Raw genomic sequence first — 13,032 nt, forward strand, 5'->3', positions numbered from 1 at the left:
TTAGAGCGATGTGCAACCTGTATACGACAGATGATACATCCTACAGAAGTGTCCACTTACCTGACTCTGCCATCCGGGATCGCTGGTCCATTATGAGCCACGTGAGCTCTTAAGGAAAAGACATACAAAACACACAGGGCTCCCCCCAACTTTTTAGGTTTTCTAAGGCCCACAAAGGGCAGGAGGCCCAGCGATGGAGAAAAAGCACTAGATCAAGATCTCAAAGAAAAGACTTGAAATAGCAACGCAATAAGGACCACTAATAGTTTCAGCTCCTGCTTCCACTACTAGCGGGGACCAAATGGCACCAGGTGGATGGCGGGTGGGGCTTTTATAGCCTAGGGCCATTGTGACATCACACTTCTGTAGCCACGCCCCCTGCATTATGACATCACAATTGTCTGGAATCCTGTGACATTCCATGCACCCACCACTATCCAGGTATGTACACACTGTAGTTATGTAAATGGTGGACAATGTTTGGAGGTGACAACAGGAAGTGCAGCCATATTGGGGGTTTCTGGGGATCATTCACTATCGCGCCATCTACACTCTAGTAGGTCCGTACAAATCCTGTCTATGAATCCATACAATATTCCATAATCTATAGATGGATGGATGTATTTTCCATGCACAGGTGCATTCAAGAATCTGTAGATTTATAAAGTAGGTTTGGAGTGTAATAAAATATGTCATAAAAACAGAATAAAGAGATAATTATTAATGATCAGGGGACGTATTTACAGAATTGGGGTAAAATAATCTGTCATTTCCATTGGCTGGGAGCTCCTTCATGTGTGTGGTCCAGGTAGTTACAGAGTTTCTACGGTATAAAAAAGACAAATGTCCATCAAGTTCAACCAAGGAAGGGAAGGGATTGGATGAGGAAGGGAAGGGATTGGATGAGGAAGGGAAGGGATGAGGAAGGGATTGGATGAGGAAGGGATTGGGGGGAAACAATTCTATATAACATAACCATCAATGTTATTTACATGTAATAAGGCATCTAGGCCCTTCTTGAAGATCTCTGCTGTCCCTGCTGTGACCAGCGCCTGAGCCAGGCTATTCCACAGATTGACCGCTCTCATAGTAAAGAAGCCCTGGCCCCTCTGGTGATTAAACCGGGTTTTCTCCAGACAGACTCCGCCTTCTTGTCTTTTGATTCTTTCCTCATAACTGAGACCCTCCATACCCCTTATCATTTCTGTGGCTCTTCGTTGTCCCCTCTCCAGCTCCAGGGCCTCCTGTTTATGGACCGGTGCCCAGAACTGGACGGTATATTCCAGGTGAGGCAGAACCAATGTCTTGTACAGTGTAATATTACATCCCTATCCCCAGATCACTGCTTATACATGACAAGATCCTACTGGCTTTAGAGGCAGCTGACTGACATTGTGCTGTTATATAATTTATGATCTACTAGTCACCCAGGTCCTTCTCAACGAGAGACTCTCCCAGATTTACTCCCCAAGAACATATGTTGCCTGTGTATTATTAGCCTTAGATGCATAACCTTACATTTATCCACATTAAACCTCATTTGCCAAGTGGACGACCAAACACTCAGTTTGTCTAAGTCACAAGCAGCTACTACTCCCATCCTCCATAGACCGTATAAAACTACACAACTTGTACTACTACCACCATCCTCCATAGACTGTATTACACTACACAGCTTGTACTACTACCCCCATCCTCCATAGACTGTAATACACTACACAGCTTGTACTACTACTCCCATCCTCCATAGACTGTATTACACTACACAGCTTGTACTACTACCCCCATCCTCCATAGACTGTATTACACTACACAGCTTGTACTACTCCCCTCATCCTCCATAGACTATTACACTACCCAGCTTGTACTACTACCCCCATCCTCCATAGACTGTATTACACTACACAGCTTGTACTACTACTACCATCCTCCATAGACTGTATTACACTACACAGCATGTACTACTACCCCCATCCTCCATAGACTGTATTACACTACACAGCTTGTACTACTACTCCCATCCTCCATACACTGTATTACAATACACATTTTGGTGTTGTCTAGACACAGTGCTGTTAATTCCTACCTATAAATCATCAATAAATTAACTAATAGTGGGCCAAGCACAGACCCCTGGGGACCACCACTTATACCTGGTGACCATTCTGAGTAGGAATCATTGACCACATCTGTGGATCCTTCAGACAGTTTTTCCAATTGCAAATGATTCCTTCCAAATAATATTGTGGGTAAGTAACTAATGCACAACCCTGGCAATAGCTCCCAACTCTGACTCCAGCACCCAACTCTGACCCCAGCACTCAACCCTGACCCCAGCATGCAACCCTGACTCCAGCTCCCAACCCTGACTCCAGCTCCCAACCCTGAACCCAGCTCCCAACCCTGACCCCAGCACCCAACCCTGACTCCAGCATGCAACCCTGACTCCAGCATGCAACCCTTACCCCAGCTCCCAACCCTGACTCCAGCACCCAACCTTGTACGTAGCTCCCAACCCTGACTCCAGCACCCAACCCTTACCGTAGCTCCCAACCCTGACTTCAGCACCCAACCCTGACCGTAGCTCCCAACCCTGAATCCAGCACCCAACCCTGACCATAGCTCCCAACCCTGACTCCAGCACCCAACCTTGTACGTAGCTCCCAACCCTGACCCCAGCACCCAACCCTGACTTCAGCACCCAAGCTTGTACGTAGCTCCCAACCCTGACTCCAGCACCCAACCCTGACTCCAGCACCCAACCCTGACCCCAGCACCCAACCCTGACCATAGCTCCCAACCCTGACTTCAGCACCCAACCCTGACCCCAGCACCCAACCCTGACTCCAGCACCCAACCCTGACCATAGCTCACAACCCTGACTCCAGCACCCAACCCTGACCATAGCTCCCAACCCTTACTCCAGCACCCAACCCTGACCATAGCTCCCAACCCTGACCATATATCCCAACCCTGACCCCAGCACCCAACCCTGACCCCAGCACCCAACCCTGACTCCAGCACCCAACCCTGACCATAGCTCCCAACCCTGACTCCAGCACCCAACCTTGTACGTAGCTCCCAACCTTGACCCCAGCACCCAACCCTGACCATAGCTCCCAACCCTGACTCCAGCACCCAACCTTGTACGTAGCTCCCAACCTTGACCCCAGCACCCAACCCTGACCACAGCACCCAACCCTGACCGTAGCTCCCAACCCTGACCGTAGCTCCCAACCCTGACTTCAGCACCCAACCCTGACCCCAGCACCCAACCCTGACCCCAGCACCCAACCCTGACCCCAGCACCCAACCCTGACCATAGCTCCCAACCCTGACTCCAGCACCCAACCCTGACCATAGCTCCCAACCCTGACTCCAGCACCCAACCCTGACCCCAGCACCCAACCCTGACCGTAGCTCCCAACCCTGACCATAAATCCCAACCCTGACCCCAGCACCCAACCCTGACTCCAGCACCCAAACCTGACCCCAGCATGCAACCCTGATTCCAGCTCCCAACCCTGACCCCAGCTCCCAACCCTGACCCCAGCACCCAACCCTGACTCCAGCATGCAACCCTGACTCCAGCACCCAACCTTGTACGTAGCTCCCAACCCTGACTCCAGCACCCAACCCTTACCGTAGCTCCCAACCCTGACCGTAGCTCCCAACCCTGACCGTAGCTCCCAACCCTGAATCCAGCACCCAACCCTGACCGTAGCTCCCAACCCTGAATCCAGCACCCAACCCTGACCATTTGCTCCTCTGTCTCTTCGTGCTGTAACAATGTAGATGGCTGGAGGTTACCGGCACCACTTGTCGCCATCACCACTTACATTTTTGCTCGCCGGCATTCGCAACAAAAAGCCCGGCCACTTTTTTCATTGAATTCCAGCCGTGCGAATCCACGTGGCCACTTAGATAAGAATTTGTTGTGTGTCTTACTTATTTTAGACAAAAGTTTCTCAGAGTCACCAATGTTATCACCTGACTTACTATAACACAGCCGTCACTATTACTACTGCAGGCGATAGGAACCGATCCATCCATTGCAATATCTTCCGCTAAATGTGAGACATTACTAGAAGTATCTGTGTCCTGTTCTAGGGCCTTTTCAGTCGGGTCTGCTGGTGCTGGTGTTGGTGCTGGTGTAGGTGCTGGTGTTGGTGTTGGTGCTGGCGTTGGTGTTGTTGTAGGTGCTGGTGCAGGTGCTGGTGTTGGTGTTGGTGCTGGTGTTGGTACTGGTGTTGGTGCTGATGTTGGTGTTGCTGTTGGTGATGGTGTTCGTGTTGGTGCTGGTGTTAGTACTGGTGCTGGTGTTGGTGCTTGTGCTGGTGTTGGTGTTGGTGCTGGCGTTGGTGCTGGTGTTTGTGCCGGTGTAGGTGCTGGTGTAGGTGCTGGTGTTGGTGTTGGTGCTGGTGTTGGTACTGGTGTTGGTGCTTGTGCTGGTGTTGGTGCTGCTGTTGGTGATGGTGTTGGTGCTGGTGTTAGTACTGGTGCTGGTGTTGGTGTTGGTGCTGGTGTTGGTACTGGTGTTGGTGCTGGTGCTTGTGCTGGTGTTTGTGCTGCTGTTGGTGATGGTGTTGGTGCTGGTTTTCTTATTGAAATATTTTAGAGAAAACCCAAGAATTGCTGTCAGGCTCCAGCGCAGGTAACTCTGAGGTTGGGATCACACAGGTTGTGCTGGAGTGGTTACCAGGACGCGGTTACTTCTTCTAGACAATATTGTCCTCATTTCTGATTGCAAGTGTTTCAGCGGAGACACATCTGTGATCAGGCGCCTTTACCCCACAGATTCTGCGTTTCAAAACTGTACACAAACGCTGGAGGGGAGACGCCACGGCCGTCACTGCGGCTGCGGAATAGGAAATGTCATAAAAATCTATTTTTTTTATTTCATGTACAAGAATTTACATATTTTAATTAGGTCACAAAAGAGCCCAAGAGATAGTAACAGTAACGCTTACCGGGACCCAGGAACCGCACCGCATGGTCCCGCAGCATCAGCTTATTGGTCTGGTGCACAGAGCGGTGCGCGGAAATGAGCGCATCGACCCGCCCGCTACACAAGATAATCGCCAAGCGTACTTTTAAGCATGGCAATTATTTTGGGGTCATAGACGCGTGCTAAATAGAGATGAGCAAACATACTAGTTCGAGCATTAGCGTACTCGAAACTGCTCGTTGCTCGGACGAGTATTTCGCCAGCTCGAGAAAATGGCATCTCCCGTCGTTTTGATTTTTGGCGGCCAGAAACAGAGCCAATCACAAGCCAGGAGACTCTGCACTCCACCCAGCATGACGTGGTACCCTTACACGTCGATAGCAGTGGTTGGCTGGCATGATCAGGTGACCCTGGAATAGACTAGCCCCTGCCCGCGCTGCTCGCATCATTCTCTGTCTGGATGCCGTTAGGGAGAGAGCTGCTGCTGCTCAGGGAAAGCGTTAGGGTGTTCTATTAGCTTACTGTTAGGCAGGAGTGAGTCCACAAGAACCCAACAGCCCTTGTTGTAGAATAGCGTTATATATATATTTTTTTTTTGGTTTGCTTGTGGCTGGCCTTGCTGGCACTAGTAGTGCAGCTAGTACCATATTGTGAGGAATTTGCAGAGAGACTTGGGAACGTTCTATTTAGCTCTTAGTGACACACATATCCATCTCAAACACCTAAGTGGGACAATTTATTAGGGGTTTGATTGAATTAGGCACAGTCTGCTGATTTTTTTTTTTACTTTTATTTTTTTTTATAACTCAAAGTCATCAGGCACAGCACAAAATCCAGTTGTGTGCTGTCATTGGAGGTTAGAAACTAGCCATACCAATAGGATAGCATCGTTTTGTAAAAAAAAAAAAAAACACAAAAAAACACAAAAAAAATTGACAGTTTACACTTTAATTTTGAAAATGTTGAACCCGAGGGCTAGGGGTAGAGGACGAGGGGGTGGGCGTCCAACTACTGCAGGGGTCAGAGGCCGTGGTCCTGGGCGGGGTGAGACACGACCTGCTGATGAGGGAGCAGGGGAACGCCGCAGAGCTACACTCCCTAGGTTCATGTCTCAAGTTACTGGGACCCATGGTAGAGCACTGTTGAGGCCAGAACAGTGCGAACAGGTGATGTTGTGTTTGCGGACAATGCTTCTAGCCATTTGTCCACCAGTCAGTCTTCCACGCAGTCCACCCATGCCACCGAAATCAGCACTCCTCCAGCTCCTCAGCCTCCTTCCCACCAGTCTGCCCCCTCCCAGGAAAATTTGGCATTTGAACGGCATACTCTGAGGAACTGTTTTCTGGACCCTTCCCACAGTCACAAACCACTTGTCATGTTGCTGATGAGCTCTTTCCCGATGCCCAGGTTTTCCACCGGTCGCAGTCTGTGGGTGATGTTGACATTGTTGACGTAGTGGAAGAAGTGTGTAAAGAGGTGTCGGACGATGAGGAGACACGGTTGTCAGACAGTGGTGAAGTTGTTGTCAGGGCAGGAAGTCCGAGGGGGGGGGCCCACTGAGGGATCGGAGGATGATGAGGTGACAGACCCAAGCTGGGATGATAGGCCGGGTGAACACAGTGCTGCTGAGACGGAGGCGAGTCCTCGACGCGAACAGGTTGGAAGAGGCAGTGGTGGGGCCAGACGGAGAGGCAGGGCCAGAGCTGGTTCATCAGCGCCAAATGTTTCACGTAGTGAAGCTCCCGTGGCGAGGGCTAGATTTTCGGAAGTCTGGAGGTTCTTTAAAGAAACACCGGATGACTGACGGACTGTGGTGTGCAACCTGTGCCACACCAGGATCAGCAGGGGTTCCACCACTACTAGCTTAACTACCACCAGTATGCGCAGGCATATGAATGCTAAACACCCCACTCAATGGCACCAAGCCCGTTCACCTCCGGCCGGGCACACCACTGCTCCTTCCCCTGTGTCATCTGCTGCCTCTGCTAGTCAGCCCCCTGCCCAGGACCCCGGCCCAAACACCTCCCGTGCGAAAACCACATCTTCGCCTCCACGATCCTCCACAGCATTCACCAATGTCTCCATGCGCAGCGTTCAGCTCTCCATAGGAAGTATAGTGCAACCCACCCACACGCCCAAGCCCTCAACATCCACATCTCCAGATTGCTTAGCCTGGAGATGCTGCCCTATATGCTGGTAGAGACCAAGGCCTTTCGCAACCTCATGGCGGCGGCCACCCCTCGGTATTCGGTCCCCAGCCGCCACTACTTTTCCCGATGTGCCGTCCCAGCCCTGCACCAGCGCGTGTCAGACAACATCATCCGTGTCCTGACCAACGCCGTTTCTGACAAGGTCCACCTGACCACGGACACGTGGACGAGTGCTGCCGGGCAGGGCCACTATGTATCGCTGACGGCACATTGGGTTAACTTGGTGGAGGCTGGGACCGAGTCTAACCCAGGTCCAGGTCTCTCAGGCCTACTATGCCTCCTCCTCCTCCCACCCCTCCTCCGAATTACCATCCGTGGGCATGGCGCCATCAGTCAGTAGCTCTAGGCACAGCAGCAGTGCCGTCGCTAAGCGACAGCAGGCGGTGCTCAAACTGCTGAGCCTAGGCGATAAAAGGCACACCGCCCAAGAGCTATTACAGGGCATCACGGCGCAGACTGATCTGTGGCTGGCACCGCTGAACCTGAAGCCAGGCATGGTTGTGTGTGACAACGGCCGTAACCTGGTGGCGGCTCTGCAACTCGGCAGACTGACACATGTGCCATGCCTGGCCCATGTGTTAAATCTCATAGTTCAGCGTTTCCTCAAGACATACCCCAATCTGTCTGATTTGCTCACGAAGGTGCGCCGCATCTGTGCGCATTTCAGGAAGTCCAGCATAGATGCTGCCACTCTCAGGGCAGCGCAGCGCCACCTCCAACTGCCCGCTCACCGACTGTTGTGCGATGTGCTCACAAGGTGGAATTCGACATTAACCATGTTATCCAGAGTTTACCAGCAGCGCAGAGCGATTGTAGACTGCCAGATGTCAACTTCCACCAGAACTGGTAGTCAGGTCAGTCAGCTTCCTCAAGTCTACAATGAGGAGTGGACGTGGATGTCTGATATCTGTCAGGTGCTGAGTAACTTTGAGGAGTCAACACAGATGGTCAGTGGCGATGCCGCCATCATCAGCCTCACCATCCCGCTGCTTGGCCTGTTGAAATACTCTCTGGTCAGCATGAAGTCAGAAGCTTTGCGCTCGTCACAAGAGGGGGAAGAAGATTCCCTTGTTGATAGCCAAAGCACCTTCAGGTCTGTTTCTCAGCGCATATCGGAGGAGGTGGAGGAGGATGAGGAGGAGAATGTTGGCGAGACAGAAGAGGGGACCATTGTTCAGTCCTTCACTGTTCAGCGTGTATGGGCAGAAGAAGAGGAGTTGGAGGAGGAGGAAATGGAGAGTCAGGCCAGTGAGGGGAGTGAATTCTTGCGCGTTGGGACTCTGGCGCATATGGCAGATTTCATGCTAGGCTGCCGATCCCGTGACCCTCGCGTTCAAAGAATTTATTCCAGCACCGATTACTGGGTATTCACTCCCCTGGACCCACGGTACAAGCAAAATCTTTCCACTCTCATCCCTGGAAAGGAAAGGAGTGTGAGAATGCATGAATACCAGCAGGCCCTGGTGCACAAGCTGAAACAGTATTTCCCTTCTGACAGCGCTAGCGGCAGAGTGCGTAGTTCTGCGGGACAAGTAGCGAGGGAGAGTAGGCGAGCAGGCAGCTTGTCCAGCACTGGCAGGGGTACACTTTACAAGGCCTTTGCCAGCTTTATGTCACCCCAGCAAGACACTGTCACCTGTCCCCAGTCTCGGCAGAGTAGGGCTGATCTTTACAGAAAGATGGTGAGGGAGTACGTAGCTGACCATACCATCGTCCTAAATGATCACACAGCCCCCTACAACTACTGGGTTTCAAAGCTGGACATGTGGCACGAACTGGCGCTTTACGCCTTGGAGGTTCTTGCCTGCCCTGCCGCTAGCGTGTTGTCTGAGCGGGTTTTCAGTGCAGCTGGTGGCATCATCACCGATAAGCGTACACGCCTGTCGACTGACAGCGCTGACAGGCTGACGCTTATCAAGATGAATAAAGCCTGAATTTCTCCGGATTTGCATTCTCCACCAGGTGAAAGAAGCTCAACCGGAATAATGTATGCACTCCTCCTCCTCATTATCCTCCTTCTCCTCCTCTTTGTACACTAAAGCAGAGGAAACTGGCTATTTTTTGCCAGGGCCAACTGGCTCTAGCTATAGTACTCTATGTATTTAATTTTTCTGGAGGACCACCTACCTGCTCCTCTGGTTTGAAAACTTTTTTGGACTGCCACGTATAGGCACTCAATCTATTTAATTTTTCTGGAGGACCACCTACCTGCTCCTCTGGTTTGAAAACTTTTTTGGTCTGCCACATACAGGCACTATCCAAATTAAATTGTCTCCATAGCAGCCTCCACACGTCGTCTTTTTAGCTGGCTCCACACGTTGTCTCCATTGCTACCTCCACACGTCATTGCCATAGCTGCCTCCAAAAGTCGTCCATATAGCTGCCTCCATACATCGTCCCCTTATCAAACGAGCTGTGTCAGGCAGAATTTTGGGTTGTTTTCATGGCTTCCACATCAAACTTGTTAACTTTGTCACCACCCTGCTGTGTAATCCACAAAATATACTGGCAAACTTTTATCATTTACCAATATTATTTCAGCGCTTCTTGCGCATCTGTTTACATTCCCCTCACTCGCCATATCCTAAACTTATAAGAACGCTACTACACTTGATCTTATACAAAAAATTCTTAGAAGTGCTGTTTGGGGAGTAGCCTAGAGACAGGGGCTTGGATAGACGAAAGCTCGCCTGGCAGCGGAGCGCCAGCTCCATGCCAAGATCCAACTAACATAGTTTTAACTGCAGCACCTTTAATCTACTACTAGTTCACTGCCTCCATACATGGTCCCCTTATCAAACGAGCTGTGTCAGGCAGAATTTTCAGGTGTTTCACCAGATACATAGTGGAACTCGGCCCATCTGTCGCCGCCATGCTGGAGACCTGAAGTTGCAATCATAGCAGCGCAATATGAATGCCCCATACTGTCGCTCTTAATCATGGAACCATTTCCGTAAAAACAATTAAAAATAGAACCACTATGCTATTCCATTATTCCTAGGTGAAATAAAAAAAAAGACCCGGCCTGATTTGAAAATTATAATTTTTTCAAAGTAAACGCTTCTGGCCCCCAGGCCCATTTTGGGTGGGGAGGAGCCGAGAGGCAGGGGCTTGGACAGGCGAAAGCTCGCCTGGCAGTGGACCGCCAGCTCCATCTCAAGATTAGGCAGCCTCAGAGGCATCCATGCATGCTGCCCCTGCTGTTTCCTGTCCATTTCGCCTCCACGATCCTCCACATCGTCCACCAATGTCTCCATGCGCAACTTTCAATTCTCTATACCCCAGACGCTGGAGCGCGAGAGGATATGCAGCACATCATCCCCTTATCAAATGATGTGGTGTTTCCATCATTTTCTAAGGTTCCCAGGTGTTTGGCCAAGCTTCCATGTGCAGACCCTTGGTCCCCTTGAAAAATGCTCGAGTCTCCCATTGACTTCAATGGGGTTCGTTATTCGAGACGAGCACTCGAGCATCGGGAAAAGTTCGTCTCGAATAACAAGCACACGAGCATTTTAGTGCTCGCTCATCTCTAGTGCTAAAGCGTTAATGCGACCTCTGGGGGCAAGTGAGATCGCACCGAGTCAATCTTGCCCTGGGTCTGGGCCAAAATATCTTTGAACCACTGGAAACCACGGAAGGTCAGCCACGGCTGCCACAGCTTTAGGAATTTACCTGAGGCGTCTGCCACAATCTCCTCCATTCTAAAGAGGTGCTGCAGTTCTTGGGCCCAGTCTCAGATGGAGGGAGGTGTGGGGGAGCGCCTCCTTCTGGAGATGACTGTACGGAAGTTTTGGAAGTTCTGTTACTATAAACCCCCCACATATCCCCCCGTTCTATTAACTCCCCCCCCCCCAAAAAAAATAAAAAAATATTCAAAACAGCAGGAAGATTGTTAACAAAATGAAGGTTAGATTTTGGATTTACTAATATTTATCATTAATACAATCATTTACCTAAACAACCTGAATAACAGTAGAAAATTTATCTTGGAAAACATTGTGCAGTTTCTTCCGAGCTCAAGGACCCCCCACATGTGGAAGTGACCCGCTCTCTGGGCACATGGCGGACCCCCCACATGTGGATGTAACCCGCTCTCTGGGCACATGGCGGACCCCCCCCACATGTGGATGTAACCCGCTCCCTGGGCACATGGCGGACCCCCCACATGTGGATGTAACCCGCTCTCTGGGCACATGGCGGACCCCCCACATGTGGATGTAACCCGATGTCTGGGCACATGGCGGACCCCCCACATGTGGATGTAACCCGATGTCTGGTTACATGGCTGACACCCCACATGTGCATGTAACCCGCTCCCTGGGCACATGGCGGACCCCCCCACATGTGGATGTAACCCGCTCCCTGGGCACATGGGGGACCCCCCACATGTGGATGTAACCCGCTCCCTGGGCACATGGCGGACCCCCCACATGTGGATGTAACCCGCTGTCTGGGCACATGGCGGACCCCCCACATGTGGATGTAACCCGCTGTCAGGGCACATGGCGGACCCCCCACATGTGGATGTAACCTAATGTCTGGGCACACTTCGGACCCCCCACATGTGGATGTAACCAGCTGTCTTCGCACATGGCGGACCCCCCACATGTGGATGTAACCCGCTGTCAGGGCACATGACGGACCCCCCACATCTGGATGTAACCAGCTGTCTGGGCACATGGCGGACCCCCCACATGTGGATGTAACCCGCTGTCTGGGCACATGGTGGACCCCCCACATGTGGAAGTAATCCGCTCGCTGGGCACATGGCGGACCCCCCACATGTGGATGTAACCCGATGTCTGGGCACATGGCGGACCCCCCACATGTGGATGTAACCCGATGTCTGGTCACATGGCTGACACCCCACATGTGCATGTAACCCGCTCCCTGGGCACATGGCGGACCCCCCACATGTGGATGTAACCCGCTACCTGGGCACATGGCGGACCCCCCACATGTGGATGTAACCCGCTACCTGGGCACATGGCGGACCCCCCACATGTGGATGTAACCCGCTCCCTGGGCACATGGCGGACCCCCCACATGGGGATGTAACCCGCTGTCTGGGCACATGGCGGACCCCCCACATGTGGATGTAACCTGCTGTCAGGGCACATGACGGACCCCCCACATCTGGATGTAACCAGCTGTCTGGGCACATGGCGGACCCCCCACATGTGGATGCAACCCGCTGTCAGGGCACATGGCGGACCCCCCACATGTGGATGTAACCAGCTGTTTGGGCACATGGCGGACCCCCCACATGTGGATGTAACCCCTTGTCTGGGCACACAGCGGACCCCCCACATGTGGATGTAACCAGCTGTCTTCGCACATGGCGGACCCCCCACATGTGGATGTAACCTGCTGTCTGGGCACATGACGGACCCCCCATATCTGGATGTAACCAGCTGTCTGGGCTCATGGCGGACCCCCACATGTGGATGTAACCCGCTGTCAGGGCACATGGCTGATACCCCACATGTGTATGTAACCAGCTGTCTGGGCACATGTCGGACCCCCCACATGTGGATGTAATCGGCTGTCTGGTCACATGGCGGACCCCCCACATGTAGATGTAACCCGATGTCTGGTCACATGGCTGACACCCCACATGTGGATGTAACCCGCTCCCTGGGCACATGGCGGACCCCCCCCACATGTGGATGTAACCCGCTCCCTGGGCACATGGCGGACCCCCCACATGTGGATGTAACCCGCTCCCTGGGCACACAGCGGACCCCCCACATGTGGATGTAACCCGCTGTCAGGGCACATGGCGGACCCCATGTGGTTGTAACCGGCTGTCTGGTCACATGGCGGGCACCCCACTTGTGGATGTAACCCGCTGTCAGGTCACATGGCGGACAC

General features: G+C 52.2%; 1 protein-coding gene across 2 annotated transcripts in view; it reads left to right on the forward strand.

Moving 5' to 3' along the window:
* The window catches only part of LOC140117147 (olfactory receptor 52N2-like), a 135,789-nt gene that overhangs the window by 31,169 nt on the left and 91,588 nt on the right, over window positions 1-13,032 (forward strand). The window lies entirely within an intron of this gene.

Source organism: Engystomops pustulosus, chromosome 2 (assembly GCF_040894005.1).
Source record: "Engystomops pustulosus chromosome 2, aEngPut4.maternal, whole genome shotgun sequence".
NCBI classification, from domain to species: domain Eukaryota; kingdom Metazoa; phylum Chordata; class Amphibia; order Anura; family Leptodactylidae; genus Engystomops; species Engystomops pustulosus.